The following is a 17,634-nucleotide window of genomic DNA, read 5'->3' as shown; positions in this document are numbered from 1 at the left end:
GCTCATTCTTATATATGAGCTATTAGGAAGCAACATTGATCAACTTTGTTAATTGAAAAGTACAAAAGAGTCATATTCCTACGGTTGAAAGCCTTCTGAGAATTGAATATTAATCGTGTATTTATATAATGAAACTAAAAATCTATTTTAATATGTCAAAGATAGCAATTTTGTCGTTTCTTCCGCATGCTGTTAAACACTTTTTCTTTTGGTGAAGGTTTCCCGATAAGAGGAAGCGATTATCGGAACAAGATCATCCTATTATCGAATTTAAAGATCTATATTTGACTCGCTCGAGGATGAACGCGGGGATGAACGTTTAAAAAATCGAACTCGTCTCAAGTGGCCGAAGTGTTGCCAGCTTCTCTTCGATCACCAACGACGAAGCATTTACGTCAAAGACTGTATGACGTCACCCAATGAGCTATAGTGTCAGTTAAAAACGTTAAATATATTTTTTTTCTGCAAATTCATTTGTCAAAAATCATTTGTCTTCGAAGAAAAGAAAGATCGGTGTTGAAATGTTTCGCGTTCTAAAATCTTTCCTTTACAGAGAAAACATAGAGCTGCCCTTTTATATCGGTCGTTTTCAATCTTACTACAAAGCTGTCTACGAAGAATTTCGCATCGAGGGAACGTTGAATAATATCTTCCGAATATCAAGATGTAGAAGAAATTTTAAGATTACACATACTTTCTATTTCCTCGAATGATGGTTAAAAGTATAAGTGTCCTAATAATTTTCACAATTAGAAATTTTTCATTTTATAGTGACAAATGACCATACTTATCAAAATAAACATAAATTTCATTCTACCACAGTTTTCCTATTTTCATTTATATTGAAAGTTATACCTTGCATCTCCTTATAGAAATATATTTTCTATAAAATTTTATAAATTAGACATTATCTGTCTTCTAAACGTAGGATGACAGGTTCTTACAAAAAGTAATTGTATGAAAAAAGTGTCTGTAAAAACAATGATATCTATCGATTATTAAAATCAACAAAGATTTGTCATTGATGTCGATGGTTGAGTGCTGACTACGTTACGTCGTGATATTGCACTTTGAGAAATAAGACATTGTAACTGTGACACGTACCTCTAATTATAAGAAAAAAACTCGTTCTATGAGAATATCATAATATCTGCTATCTCCGAAAATATAAAGTTTGTCTTCACCTATAAATAGACACAACTGGTACTTAGTGGATTAAGCATCATGTTTTCAGCTATCCGGATCTCTTATGTAATTCATTCTGTTTTCACGATCGTACCATTTTTCTTTTTTAATTATGCACTGCTCAAGTATATCAACTGCGTTGTAATTAATAAATCAAGTATCATTGGAGTCTCTTTAATTGTCAGTCTTTGAATTAACAAGGGTCAATTTCGTAATATTTCCCTGGAATATTAAGGCATGATCTCATTCTACGATCGAAGCTCGATCTTAAGGAAAATAATGAATACATATCCTAACGTCCCACGAACGCGAAATCGCTTCTATCAGTCGACAGTATAAAATGAATATGTATATGCTCCTTCGTGTAAGACGTACGTTTTCGTATATAACTTCATTTCATCTTTATATCAAAGGTAATATCTCAAAATCTGCCAAATGTTTAGAGATTACACGATACCGATGAACAAAACAATGAATATTATTATATCAGAAAGAGCTTTCACCTTTTAATCAATTAAAGTTTTATCGAATTGGTGAACAATAATCCAGATGAATATTTATAGATGAATGGACAAATCATCGCAAGGTAAACACCAGTAGCAGTGTTTCGTTCGTGTTCCGTTAGATCTAACAACAATACTACGAACGCAGCTCATGCCGAAATCAAGCCTCGAGTTTGAAAATTGAACGATCATTGAAATAACGATTGACACAACGACGATCGATCGATCGATGTTACGATATTCAACGAAGCAAATATTATCGATGAACGTTGACACACAGCATGGTCAAAGGAAATTAGAGAGAATGGGTTGGAAGATCCTGCGGTCGAGTGTAAGTACACGATGACACACGTCGTGTCATCGGTAGTGTTTTTGCGATGTCAGCTGAGGTACTCTTGGCCGAGGCACATCGAGAAGTACGGTCGGCTGTGGAGGGACACCGGTCGGGCTTAGCTTGCCGTTGGAGAAGCGTTTCGAGGCAGCTGGAGACGATGCACGATAAGCACGCCCGTTCCTCTTTCTTCTGACCTCATGCCGTTTTTTATCCCCCTCCCTCACCCCGCCGAGCCGAAACTCTACCCCACCGAACGCCTGTCTATTATTTTCGACCGATTGCCAATTGTCGTGCAACTGCCGACGTAGCTGCTCCTGCTGGAGAATTCTGGTTCGCCGGAGAAAGGTAACAGGACTCCTGGAACTATCGTTGCCACTCGATCCTCCAATTTTCGCTCTTCGTAGCTCAATCTTCTATCTTCTTTCCTCTCTCTCTCTCTCTCTTTGATTTCATTCGATGACGTACCCGAAGTGGATTTTAGAAGAGATAGATCTATACAGTGGCTATAGAAAGTACCTTTTCACCATTATATTTTTTATATATTTTAGCATTTACATACTAATTGATTAAACCGTCTACCAAATTTCGTATCGATAGTACTCTTATGACTAGAAAAATTTATGCATTACGAAAGTATACAGAACTCGATAAAAAATAATCCTTCGCGAAAGAAACGTATATGTAAATACTTTTTGTAGCTACTGCATTTTTAAGAGAATAGGTCTTTCGATGATGGTGTATGGGTACAGTTTATTAGGCGTGTGATATAGATAACGTTATAAGATTTCATGGTTGATACGAAGTATCGTAATCGCTTTGTTTCGTTCTATGTGTAATATGTTGAATATTCTGTTGATTTGTTTCCTATGGGACTGCTTTGCGACTATATCTCAATCTGTATACAGAACGTGCTTTCTTTGCCAAAATTAAGGTACTATAAATAATTGTTGACACTGAAATACAAGACTGATCGTGGTAATTTACTAGAGAATTATGGCATAGCAATTATCGGAACTGCTTAAAGGAAGACATTTCGGAGAAAAGCAATAATTGATCGACGATCGAATTAATAATCGGCGGTGGCCGATGACGCGCAAGATCGCCCCGTTTTCTCGAGATTTCGAGGTCGATCACGTCCTCGTCCCAGAAACCCAGGGATGAGGATGCACTCTCCGTTTATCCCACGGAAAATGGCATACTCGGCTACTTGAATTAATTATTTCGGTGCGTCAAACATTTGACATTTTTTTAAGTGCTTACGCTTGTGAGCTTACATAATCAACAGAAACAATCTCGTAATAGTGATTCAACTGTTTTCTATCATAATCTGTCTGTACTTAAATCTTCCATGTTTCTTGGTTATGCTATTATCTTTCATTTATTTTATTTTCCGTTTAAACATATCAAAATATACTTTTGTCAAATTTATATTTCAGAATGAAATAGTAAATGTCCTATCAATCCTGCAAAACGATAAAAATGATAAAAATTGAGATGACGCGCTAAATTTTTTTAACCATTTTTCATTACCTGTAACCATGTTCTCGAATGTCTTCGCGATATAAGCTTCCTGAAAAAACGTGTTTCAAAAATGGAATGTTCGTGCTTGTCGTAAGTTCGATAAAGGAAAAAGAAATGCTTGATAATAGTAAATGCTTTAATACATACTTATCTTAAATAAAGTATTGGTATCTGAAATTGAACGAGAGCACTTAGTATAAAGACCTGGAAATAGTGACACGAAATAAACAGACGATAAAAGTCCAAGCACACGACAACCCTGTTAAGACTTAAGGTTTTATAAAACACAATTTGCGCGCAATACAATCAGTTCATCCGACAAATTTATCGTGAAATTTCGATAATATTAACATCTTAGAAAAAATAACGAAAATAAAAAGAATCCACACTTCCTTCTCTTCTCTCTTCATTTTTAACCATTTTTAACCATTTTTAACACGATTCGATACAGATTCGATCTTTCGAATGTGCTTGTACAATTAGGAAAAAGATCGATGAATTTGTAAAAATTGTCCTCGTACAAATAGTCTCACGTGTTTGATTAAGTAACCTACTCCTCTCTGAAACGAAATTACGAATGTTTGTCCGTGACATTCATTCTTCTTCCACTATTTCTGTCTCATTGAAACGAACCATCTCAGTTCGCTATACCGAAAGATAAATATTTCCACGAACATCGAGTGTGATTGTGTCTTACGCAATTGTACCATTAAAAAAGTGTACGTGACCCTTCCAGATTTGAAAAACCTGATCAACATTGATACATCGAGGGAGTATCGTTCAAAAATTCCAGCATAATTGCGAGTGTTCATATATTTGTAGGAAATTTAAAGATAAAAAAATACACACAATATAGAAAAATGTATAAAATATTCAAAGTAAAGTATTCGTTATGATATAATAACTTTTTTTTGTAATATTACTTTCCATTTCTTTAGTTACGTTCGTGTATTATATAAACATCTGCCCTCTAATAGTTAGATAAATGAAATTCTCCTTGCGTATAATGGACTCAGTATGAAATTTATGCTGAAAAACAAATAAAAAGATAACAGTACAACAGGTTACTATACGTATGATAGTCCGATGATCCGATCTACTGAACAAATCTCAGGTGAAGATTCATGTCTGGAAGAATCGATAGACAAATTAGCAGCGACGGTGCTAACAAACATTTATGTTATCATACAAAGAAATGCGTATATTGTATTCTTAAATGTGTAAAACCAAAAAATTGACCGTCTAAGTGAAGATCCCCGTTTTCTTCTTGACTTTATCTTTGTACTCTGCAAGCGTATTGCTATTATTAATTTGGTAACTCGTGTGTATTGAACGCTTCCTCCAAAAATCGGCATTCGTACCATCAAAAGACATGGAAATGCGCGTTGATTTTAAACGACTCAAAATCTTAATTTTTGCTTCAAGTATTTAAAGTCGTTGATTTACAAGGAGAGGCAATTCGTCAATTGGTAGTACGAAAGTTAAAAGCATACAGTGAATCTATTGAATTTCATACATACACATATCTGCTTGAGATTTAATCCTTGTGACTTACGACACACTGAATCGAAGTATTTGCTTAATAAACTTACTTTATCACGGCGCAGCGTTATAAACGATCGTTAGCATTACGTTTGTGGAAACACAGAAGTATCGATTATCTTGTGATATACAGTATGGACCGAATGTATAATGGAATAAGAAAGAAGGAATGTTTTTGATAAAATCTATTGAATATGGTAATATTTGAGGAAAATTATCTCCCAAAATTGTAAGTTAAGTTGAATTTTTGTTAAATTTCAAAGTTTAAAAATCAGTTCTATAAACAGTACTATTATCGACAGGAAGATTTCCTTTCGTTTTTCACGAGAGACACAATCTTATCCTTTGGACTCTATTGCCGTTTCTCAGTCCATTCTGTATAGCTTTTCTGAAACTTTCAATAAATTTCTGCTAAACGCAAAACATTTTTCGGTCGTTGGCACTTTTTAGAGATAACATTAAAGAAATTCGGAATGGAATCAGGCCAAGAAACGCATACCATTTTCTTTGCGACCTCTCGAAATGCAATCCGTCGATAAAAATTAAATGAGAAAATCGCTAAAAAAGAAAGATGAACGGAACATGTATTAAATTTCGAAGAAATCATTGGTGGACATGCTACGGCAAAATAGCTATTCGCTGTTCTCTTCATCGGATAAAAGCCAGCGAAGTCGAGAAGCATTCGAGAATTTCAAGCTCGTTCCTTCATGCGCTTATATGCCACTAAGAAAAGTCCGATAACATTCGAACAGACGGATAAGTTAGAACAAAAACGTTGAACAGAATGCGTGGAATATTCAAACACGTTCCGTTTTGTTTCGCTAAAACGTGAATGCTTCAAACCTTCGTTCGTTAACACAAGTCGCAAAAATCCTCGCAATCTCACGTAAAAGTTTTATAAAAATAATTATTGTCCTCGTAAGTTTTAATTTCTCGTGTTTAATTAGCGAAGATCTCCCGGAATTTCTGCTCGATACGTCCAATTAAAGAAGCAAAAAGAAGAATATCGACTCGAAAGCTACAGGATCTGAGAATCTCGCGTAATAGGTCAGTCGCAGAAAGCCTATGAATGGGAACTTATATGAGAAACGGCTGTACTTACTTATATAACTCTCTTAAAGCTCTCTATTAGATTAACACGTTCAGTATCCGAGATTTAAATTGACTGAAACTAGCCCTTGCGTCAGAAATATGGGTCGTTCAGAAAACACGTTGGTCAATTCCATAAATCGAAAAGCGATGGTATTACAAATATGCATCATTTGTTTCTCGGCAATTAAATATAATATTAAAAAGTAACAAAAAATAGAGTTAATTAATTTGGTTTCTCAGATTCATATATTATTTGAAATTTCATACATCCTTATATATGGCGTATATTATGACTTATTGTTAACGAATTATGAACGTGTTAATCGTTAATAAACTGCGGATATTTATGCATTTATGAGAAATATGAATGATGTAAAAATGTACAAGAACGTGTACAAATGCAAATTCTAAAAAAAATCAAAAGTATGATGCATATTGTTGCATTTAAAAAATAGAACATTATTTCATTCGAGTTGAAATTGTTTGTCTGCATCTGTAAAGACATGAATCTGCATAAAGATCCGCGGCCTAATCGTTAGCTGTTAGCTATAGATTTCGATCGGCCGATCTCTTGACAGAACGTTCATGCGACCCGGATTAATATGCAACGCGTCGCACTGCATATACGATATTAGACAATATAATTTAATGACCGTCATTGTGTGACTTGATAATGTGCATCGCGTATCGGAGCTTGCGAACTCGCTTATGATCCCTATAAAAATGAATCTCTCAACGACATGAGACGACGTTTTAGAAAGTAAAAGGTAGAAAAATATATTGCATACGCCGCTTTACCCGTTTCTCTGTGATCTCGTACCGCGTGCAGATGTGTCCTTGGAAAGCTTTCATTCTGCGTCCCCTGTATTCTTCTATTTTTCACCTCTGACACTTCGTTCACCCACCGCGGATACACGCTGAGCTTTGTAGAAACTTACGGTAAAAGGGGAATGCGAATTTTTTAACAGTCTCTACGAAGCTTTCTACGTTCTCTTATCGTGTTTTTCTCATCACATCGTTCAATCCGTCGAGTTTTCAACGTTTCACACGACGCTCTCTCACGTTATACTGGCTCTGAAATATCGATGGACCCCTTTCGCTTATGCACCGCTTCCGGAGATTCTATGTTCTATTTGTACTTTATAGTTTACACTAACACTAGCGATCGAACATTCTTCGATTATACTTTATTCTTTAACGATGCTAATTTATGCTGAAACCATATAAATAAAAACAAAGCGGTGGATAGAAGTGGATTACTATTCGTGTATGATAAAAATAACTGTAGATTGCTAAATTGAAATCGTGCCCTTTTGGTATATAATTTTGCCAGCATTGCTCCTTAGTTTGTCGAATTTGGAAGTATAAAATTGTATAAGATGCATTGATCTTGGCACAGTATCCTGGGATAAGACACCAGTGCTGATAGATTATTCTAGTATAAAATATGTTATCGCTTATTATTACACAGTAGACAGCAAACGGAAACGAAAATCTGCAACTTTCGATTCAACTAGCCGCATCAACGATAAAAATTATTTACCAAAAGGATACAATTTACAGCAATAATCGTATAATTTGCAGATATTAATTTCCAGATTATTAATTTCCAAATATTAATGCAAGAAATGAAACTATTCTTTTTCTAGATCACACACTTCTATAACCAATGAGGAAAATCAAAACGAAGAGTAGGGGGTCCATCGCGCTGCAACACGGTAATAAACTCTTCCCAACAGACAGAGCACCACTTTCATTCTACGCGACTACGACACATTCGAATAAAAAACCTCGCTTATTAAATAAACTCCTTCCACTGTTGCTTCTTTGCCTTTCGAACCATTCCAAAATTTGAATCTTTTCGTTAAACGTCACGCTTGCAGTAAAAGCAACACTCGAAGGGTCATCGTGGCTGATCAACTTCGTGCTACATTGCTTTCTCGAGTCCGGAAGATGCAGATCGCGAGCACGATTCCTGAATAATTTATTCCTTTACTGTTATATCTTTTCTTTTTTTTCACGAACCTGAAAAGAAGCGGCCACCGAATCGTTTCGTTGTCGAATAATCGACCAAAACACCGAAAGAGGAGGAGAGATTCGTTTTCGCTATCACACTCTCATCGTTTTCGTACAGCGTTCGATCTTGTCGTTCTTTCAGAACCAAGGAAACCCTTGTGTCCTGTCAGAACGAATTCTGAAAACGTTACGCAGTGATTCTTTCCGTTTTCCATGTTCTTTTTTTTTTTTTTTTTGCCGTTTCTTCTTTTTCTTCGACTGTTTTTTCTCTATCTTTCAAACGTGGTGCACATTTACAAACGCGCTCTCGATTTGGACTGTTACACGACTTTTACAGATGGATCGATGTAAAAAAAGGGAATGGTTTCAAAAGAATCGAAGGAAATCGACAGATAGAGAAAGATACACGGCTCTTTCGTTTCTGGCCGTTCGCACGATACAGCATTCTCCGCATTCTTTCGCATAAAAGCAACTCGATCATTCCTGTATAAACTGATCTTATCTGTACAAATGTGTGATTACACTCTGTTTTCTTGGTTTCTTGTCTTTTTTTTGCTTTTTTTTTTCATTTTTTCCCACTGTTCAACAATTTTTCTCGGTGTTTTTCTTTTCTTTTTTCCTTTTTTATAAAATGTCGCGGTTTCCTTTACTTTTTTTTTGTTACTTCCTCTTTTAAATATTCGTACTAAAAATTGGTCATCGAACGATACGAGAGGCAGTCATTGGATCTTCTCTTCTTCTCCATACAAAATCCTCGAATGTAACAAGAAAATCGAACAAAATTGACAAGCAGTTGAAAGTTAAAGCAAAAGAAAAATTTGTATAAACATTCACGAGGTTACTATCAATCCTCAAAATGATCCGAGAAAGAAACGAGAGGAACCTCCTTGTAATAAAAAAAAATGCGCCATGACTGCAACTCGTATAGTGGCATGAAACTAAAAGATTTGAACGATAACCGTAACACGTCCCAATACCCTCTCATTTGGCGCGTAGAAAGGCTAAAATTGTTATCAATAAAAGAAGAAATGCATTGATTAAAAGATCAAAGAACATTTTTCAAGCTCCGTAATAAGCAGCAAATCTCGTTATATATGTATAGTGATAACAATCGAATCTCGCGCTTACGCTTAAAGAGTATAAAATGCAATTGTATCCTTTTTTTTTTTTTTTGTTTGCTTTACCACTGGAAGTAGAATATTTTTTTCTTTTTTTTTTTTTGCTTACATTCGTCATTCGGTGGTTACCAAAAGCTACGTAATATACGAAGATACGATTAAAAACGGTCGGTTATCATGCGTAATTACCCTTATTATATAAAACTTTCAAAAAAGGAAAGAAAAGAAAGATTCAGCGATTTTATATCACCTCGCATATTTTTTTTTCTTTTTTTTGCTTTTTCTTTTTTTTTTTCTCTCTTAGTGTTCTAGAACAGCATGTGCTATTCAAGAACGAACAAAAATAACGCTGTTCGCTCCTATGCCACTGAATTTTGTACAATCTTATATGATGCACTGACCGAAGCGTTTCATGGCCGGAAAGAAGAAACAAATTTATTCGACTCCGTTTATCACTTTCCTTTCAACTTCTACGCATATCTAATATCGTACGAAAATAGAATACTTCACGCGTTGCAAAATTGATATCGTGTCTCATGTAAGCAGACTTTTTTCTTCTACACCTGGGATTCTCAAACTGTCATAATTTCCAGCACGGTTGCAGGCTATTTTTACAGAAAATTGTTCACCAGCGAAATTATTTTCATAGGAAATTTTGTCATCACAATTTTTAGCATTTATTTATTTCAGTATCACTCTGAGTTTTATATGACTGTAACACCGAGTTTTTTTTATAAATAAATGAAGTGATCTTAGAATGTTTTTTTATACGAATGTAACGAAGGATCGCAGATATTTGAATTATTATAAAGAAGAATAATAACTCGCGACAGTTTGGGAAACCCTGTTGTAAGTCTTTCGCATAGTGGTTATCTTTTTCTTTAACCCACTCGATAACAGTCTCAATTATTTATTATATAAAATAAAATTAGCCTGAAGGAAATGTCGTCCTTCATCGAAACAGAAAGCGTACTCATCAATGTAATGGATACATTGTTTTAATTATCATGGTCTGTTCTTTACCAGTAAACATGTTAACAAATTCTATAGTCGATTAACTCGAATTAACAGACCTATCAGATCAATTAAAAGTTCGTACAAGATACGTATCTATATAAAACCCCGTGGAATATTTTCACGATAATCGCTCGAACCTTTCTTGATATTGTAGATCATAGATGAGTACTTCTGTTCCAATCTAACGGTACCAGTCGATAAATTAATCCATTAAGAAGATAGAAATATACGAAAAACCCAATTTTAATGAGAAAGCGATCAACGTATATAAATAAGTAAAAATGTAAACCTTATCTTATCTAAGTGTTAAAAATTATCCTCGAAACAATTTCTCCGAAGTTTCTTCTTTCCAAACGAACGTCTCGGTCGACTCGCGTTTTCTCTATAGTCTCTCCAAGAAAGTTCGAGGTAAAAAGAAATTTGGTTACCGCGCGAGTATCGCGTGCAAATTTTTTGGGAGAGGGAGGAGAAAGCTCACAGAAATGGCACAGCGGTATACTTCCTTTTGTTGTTTCTTTAGTTATGCTTTTCCTTTTTATCTCCGCAAATCCCCGGCTTGTTTGAGCAGAAAATCGGAATTACTTGCAGTGGCACAGAGCCAGTAACGATTCTCGTACGATTTATCTGAGACAGCGCAACCATTTCGGTAACAGGGCTGCGCATCTCAAATAATCTCAAATGGATCCGCTACTATCACCAGGAAAGACCATCATGTTTTCAGCACCATAGGAAGGTGTTGGCGAACCCCTTGCATCCAGGGAAGCTCTGCTTGCCGAACTAAAGCTACTCGAACTTAGGTCCTCGTAACTGGCAACCGATTGGCTACCACCTGCAACAGATAAAACCAGTTTTTCTTTTTCACGTCTTCGTATCTATTGATTTTACGGCCATACATTTACTGATTTATATGTTTCGCCTAAACATTCATTTTTATCATTCTAAAATATTCAATCGACGTGTTAAAGAATGTTGGAGTTGTATTTCCTACATAATGGAAGATCTCAATTGTTAAACAAGAAACAATAAGAAAATTCGTAATTATCATTTTATTAAAATCAATTTTCTGAGATCTATTTTCGTAATCGTAGTTCTATCGTTTATTCGTTAGTGGCTTTTACTTACTAGAATTCAAATTTTATCTCAAGTAATATCACGATTAACGTGTATTTTGTACATACTTGCTTTAGATAACTAATCGACACACACACACACACAGTGTGTTTACATTCAAAATTGAATTACGGATTCTCGAATTTCTTCTTATCAGTGGTGACACAAAAATCAGGAAAGACAAAATTGTTGTATGCTGAAAAGCGGGTAGCTTCCCAAAATGAAGCAGACTAAGCCTGGGTGCGACGCTAATATTTTTATTTCTGTCGTATTCTTCTGTGCTCTCCCCTATTATAAATCTATTAATATCGAATTGCTCCTTTTCGTAAATAAAGATTCTGCGTATCAGTTTATCTTTGTTATACTTCTCTTTTTGTTCACAATTATCTTTAAAAACAATTACATACATATATATATGCATGAGTATCGTGCACTTTACATTACAATAGATCTTTTCCCCGGACATTCGAAATTCAACCTCAACTATTCGGCTGTCAACAACGAATGAAAACGATAGCGTCGAATTTTTCGTTTTTTCCTCATTCCTTCTTTTTTACATTCTCACATACGATCCGTGTATTCTCGTACGACGAAACTGACTGTTAGATTCAGTTAGGTAAAAATATATAATGAAATCGCTAGACACATTAAATACGCAATAGATACAATTCAATCATATAATTTCTCTTTAGCGTGAACATTCGTCTAAATCGCTATTGGTCGTCTAATGGATCGTAGGATATTTAGAACAGGTTGAAACATTAATCACTGTTATCATGATTAATTTCAAAACTACCAGAATGATCGAAATTAGCAATTCGTATTCTTTTTATAGAAATTTTGTAAATTCGTTAGCGTGCCTCTTTGTTTTCTCTTTGACACAAAGACTTTATATTTTAGTCTTAGGTAGTTCTGATGTTGATCTCTATAGTTTATTGTGCTCTGTAATATAGCGATCTATCGAAACGGGATATAATTTTATGAGGAAGAGCAGATTTACATGTGACTTAATGCGAACTAGTTTCTAGCATGTTTCGCGTCTTATTTTACTATCTTAAATGTTCATAAATATTTGCGCAGTGATCAATGTCCTGTCCTATGTCGCAGAAAAATTTTCCTCTTTTCTTTACGATTCCTCTATTAACAAAGTAAATACATTCGTGACAGAAATTTACAAATTTTCTACGAACATTGGGCATTAACTTTAAATTATCACACAACGTTCGAATCTCTTATTGTTAGTCGTTTGTCATTCGCAAAACACAGGTTTCTCAATCACATAAAACTCGCTTGATAAAGCTAATTCGCAAGTTATAACGGAAATAATATCCGAATACATGTAATCCAGTAATTATCTAAAGATTCATCACACGCGATCGTAATGCAAGTTATTAAACTAAGTACTTCGTCGAAGCTGCTTAATCTTCTAGCGACCGGAGAATAATTACGACGTGTCGTGTTTGGGACCTCTTAAAATGATAAATTAATAGTACCACTTGTTTCTGATTTGTTCTCTGATTGGCAGTTGTTGCAGATTATCACCGGGTATAACTTTCTGTTTTTAACCCATAGAATCGGCAAAACGATGACGCAAATCGATAGCACATTAACACAAACACGATATTACAATCCATACGTACACATACATCGAGTATAATAATTACATTCTTCATTGTTCGTATGATAAAGAAAGCTACGCGTAAAACGCATTTCGCTAAAACAATTGCTAAATAATTATATTTTCTCGTTATATTGTTATGTATTTATAAATCGTCAATTATTACTCTAAGTAATTGGTAAATATTATTATCAACGCATCGACTGCCGAATAGCTACATTTTGTACGTGTTCGCTTTATTAGAAACTAAGATTCTTTAATCTGTTTACAATTCGTTTAATACAACCGTCCCTCAATTTACGCGGAGTATCCCTTCAATGTGCATTCATTTTCACGTAAATTCAAAATCGCGTAAATAAAGTCTATCAGTACAAAAGAAACAATATATACACGTATGATGACTAGCACAACGTAATGTACTTTTATTCTTATCTCATACAGCACTGACGAGTTTCAACGGAATAAGTTACACTTGTTACTTTTCAAACTTCTAGGAAAATATATTTTCTGGCCGCGTAAGTTGAGATCGCGCATAAAAACTACCGCGTAAATTGCACTATAATCTTTCGCGTAAATTAAGGGACGGCTGTGCTTTATATTGTACCATTGAATAATTATCGAAGATTTTCCCAATATGACTGTTTATTTCATCTAAACCGCTTTAATTAATTCCAACATGGCCAATAACAATCAATGATGATTAGAAGGTCAGTGACAACTATAGACTTTCAGAGCAGTCAACGTGTTGATCACGCATAGACCTATATAACGTATAAAATACACACTCCTCGAAGCTACCTACGGTCCACGCGACTCTCACCGGCGTTTAGAGGATTAAATCGCCGAAATAAATACACTACTATCATCTTTCTTCGTCGAAAGAAATATGGGACAAAAGTGAGTGGCTGAGGTAGTGAAAATAAAAGAGAGAGAGAGAGAGAGAGAAAGAGAGAAAGAAAGATACGTGTGTTATACTGTAATATGAAGAAAAGGAAGTTGCAAAAAAATTTCACAATTTGCTGTTAACTTGTGATCTTTTTTTTTCTCTCGAAAAATTAATTCTTTTGCTCGAAGCAGAGCAATGCACTTGTGTCTGCTATACACTTTATGCAAAAAAAAAAAGAGTCACGCGTTTTACCCAGAAATACAACGTTCCGTATTTTGTTAGATACTATGTGTATAATTCGTCGGTTTTTTCTTTTTCGCATCAAGTTGTGAGTATTTATAATAAATTCGATGCATTCACTCAAATAGTTTCGTATTTTTTCGTCCGTTACGAACGATTTTTGCGGAAATCGAAGGAGGGATAGAGGATTCAAGGATTTGCAGACAATTGGTACCTAAGTTTATTCGATAAAGGGACGAATATGCTTTCGCTTGAATTATACGTGTAACTTTGCATTCTAACGAAACCTCTATAATACAAAATAAAAGTATTCTGGTGGTATGCACCATCATTGAAATCTCTGCGTTTTTTAATACCAACGAATGCCCTCGATGACACTGCATTTGCTACGTCGAGAGAAGCACAAACTCTTTTAGTTATCGAACAGTAAATCCATCTAATACTTCATAATACAGAATCATTGTTCTCGTTTTATGAGAAAAATGACATTTATGGCTCGCCTTTGATTATTTTAAAAGGTTCAATTACGAACTACGTACCTAGAAATTTAAATTACTAATAAAACAACTTTTGAAATATTATCACGTGCGTCGCATGAATTTATATATTACTAAAATATTCCTAATAGACATTAGGTTGACTTTTGATTAAAAAATAAATTTTAATATTAGTTATTTCATAACTAGCAACCAGCTATGTTTACTGTATTAGTCGCTATAAAGAAATGCAAAACGAAACATTCAAACTACAGATATTTTCTTCAATAAATATGAAAACAAATAAAACGAAAAATATTCTACTTTCGATATACAATAAAAATCTATCACCAAGTTAGTAAATTATATTATATATTCACTGAGTAATTTATATTGAACACATAAAACGCGTTTAAAGACAAAATTCTTTCTAATATCAGCCAAGATTATTTATTTTTATATTATTCACAGAATAATAGAATGATCTTATTAAAATTAATTTTTTATAATTATATATACCTATGGCAGAAATCATCATGTTATTACTATATCTTGATAAAAAGATGATTTATAAGTTACCCTAAACTTTACAGATTTTCACTTGAGACAGATGTAATATTTATATTTTGATATTTAATACTTCATTATAAGATTAGTATTTTTTTTATACATTATATTTCTATAGAATCGCGATAATTCTATAAATATATTGATTAAGAAGAAAATACTAGAATGCACATATCCACAAGATTATTCCACAAAAATGAGTGTTAGCATAAAAAGTTAAAAATGTAACAAAAAACATCACATAAATTAAATGAAGGAAACCTACTCACACTCAAAAGATTGTACTTTAAAAAAGACCTCAAACACTATACATATAACAAAACAGTAGCACTCTCATGATAAGTATGATTGACTTTTAAATTAATGTATGAATATGAGTCAAGAATATCAGAAACAAAGAGTAGTATGATGTATCAATGCTGATTAGTACAATCCCCTTATTAAAAACTAATTTTTATTTTTTTTAATACCACTTTTGTTATTGGCAGTCAACGTTATGATTTTGTAAGTGAAGATCATAAATTTAAGAGAAACTCACGATTTTATTATATGTCTATAATTACTGCATTTAGTAACATAAATGAATAAAAAACAAACAGTAAAAAGTAATATATGTTGAAGTAATTCTCACTTCTAGGAAAACTCTACATCTTTCTTTTGTATACCCGTTACCTGAACACCGAAGGAAATAGAATTTAGTAAAGCAAAAAAAAAAAAATAAAAAAAAAAGCAATATTATTGTGCCCTTGAATGTAAATAATGAGCTATAAATAGATTTTTATTGCTGTCTCTTGTAACTTTCAGTTAGAGTTACATACCAAGGTTAATTTTTTTGTAAATTTTGTAAATATATCAACGTGCTCTCTATCACCTTCAATTGTAATGTAATTATTAAAATTGTAATGTACTTATATTTATAACCTCGACAATACGTAATAATAGAGGATACGATTAATTTAAATCTAAAAAAAACAAAACAAACAGCATCATAGCAGATGTTTCTGCAAAACTAACTACTGGTCAATCTCATCGTACAAAATTTTATTTACTCCTTCGATTCTTGCTTTCCTTCAAGACCACACGAATTGGAAAAAATATAAAAAAAGAACGAAGCAAGGAAAATGTTAACAAAAACAACTCATCGCACCAAGAATAGCGTACACGTGATAAATAATTACTCTAAGTAAGTTACTGCTAATGATTGCCCCAACTCGAATTAATAAATACTTCTTCCTTTGGTAAAGGAATTGAAGAAATCGTCGTTAAAATTCTAATAAAAATAAGCTTGAAGAACGATATCTTCGTTAAAAGCATTGCATCTACTTTTCGATTTTTGTTCGTTGTTTCTTTATGAAAAAAAAAAAAAAAAAGAAAGGGGGAAAATATGATGAGATGTTTCCCTCGACGTAGCAGCGAATAGATACAGTGAATCACGAAACATAATCACAGCATTTACGAGGACGAAAGTGATGATTAGAAGCTTTGTACTAAATCTCACGGCTAAATCCTCGAAAAGAGACCTTGTTCGTTCCACCGAAAAGATCTCAACGTTTTCCATTTGTACTAGCAACAAACTCTAACGAGTTAGAAGTTATATATATATTTATATATATTTATATCTATATAAACGAACAATCGATTTGTTGCTCGACACATGATTCTCTATTAAACACGAGAGTGGTTTCAACCGATCGGTGATCAAAATGTTCAACAAAAGGCAAAAGAACACAAAAGGAAGGAAGAAAGAAGAGATATCAGAGATTTTGGCCAAACTCTCTGAAAGAAAACATATAAATAGAACATGATTACTTGTAAAAAAAAAAAAAAAAAAAACAGGGAAACGTACAGAAAAGAATTGGACTAAGTAATAGAGTCGAAGATCTTAGTCAAAAACTTCCCGATTTTCTTTGATCGTTGGTACAATCAGAAAGCGGTAATTCTGCGTGAAAAAATAAGCCAAGAAGATAGACTAAAATTTTGCTCGAACTCTAAAACAATCATATATTTTGATTGTATGATACTTTTAATTTCTTCGGAATACACAATGAATTTAATATTGCTCCATAGATAAAAATCAAGCGAAGGTTAACCCAGATATACCAGGCAAATATTTTAAGTCAATTTTCTCGGAAACAAAGTCCCTTCTTCGTGTAGAATCAACCCTTTGCCGATTATACCACCAACTACAAAATACCTTATATGAAATGAGAACCTCTTCTCCGTGAAAGTATTAAATAGAAGATAGAAATAATAACGACATTTCTCGATTCGCGTAATACAACTGTACAGTGCTATTGTGTATTTGTTAAAATTGTTCTAAGATACCTATTTTCACTAAGGATCCGCGATACTAACATCTTCTCCGTAAAACTAAACGAACAATTCTGCGGCATAAGCTATTATTCACGA

General features: G+C 33.8%; 1 protein-coding gene across 1 annotated transcript in view; it reads left to right on the top strand.

Moving 5' to 3' along the window:
* The window catches only part of Mrpl52 (mitochondrial ribosomal protein L52), a 105,018-nt gene that overhangs the window by 15,536 nt on the left and 71,848 nt on the right, over positions 1-17,634 (top strand). The window lies entirely within an intron of this gene.

The sequence above is a fragment of the Bombus fervidus genome, chromosome 7 (assembly GCF_041682495.2).
Source record: "Bombus fervidus isolate BK054 chromosome 7, iyBomFerv1, whole genome shotgun sequence".
In the NCBI taxonomy this organism is placed as follows: domain Eukaryota; kingdom Metazoa; phylum Arthropoda; class Insecta; order Hymenoptera; family Apidae; genus Bombus; species Bombus fervidus.
The sequence above is the reverse complement of the archived record's forward strand: the minus strand, read 5'-3'. Positions and strand labels throughout refer to the sequence as shown.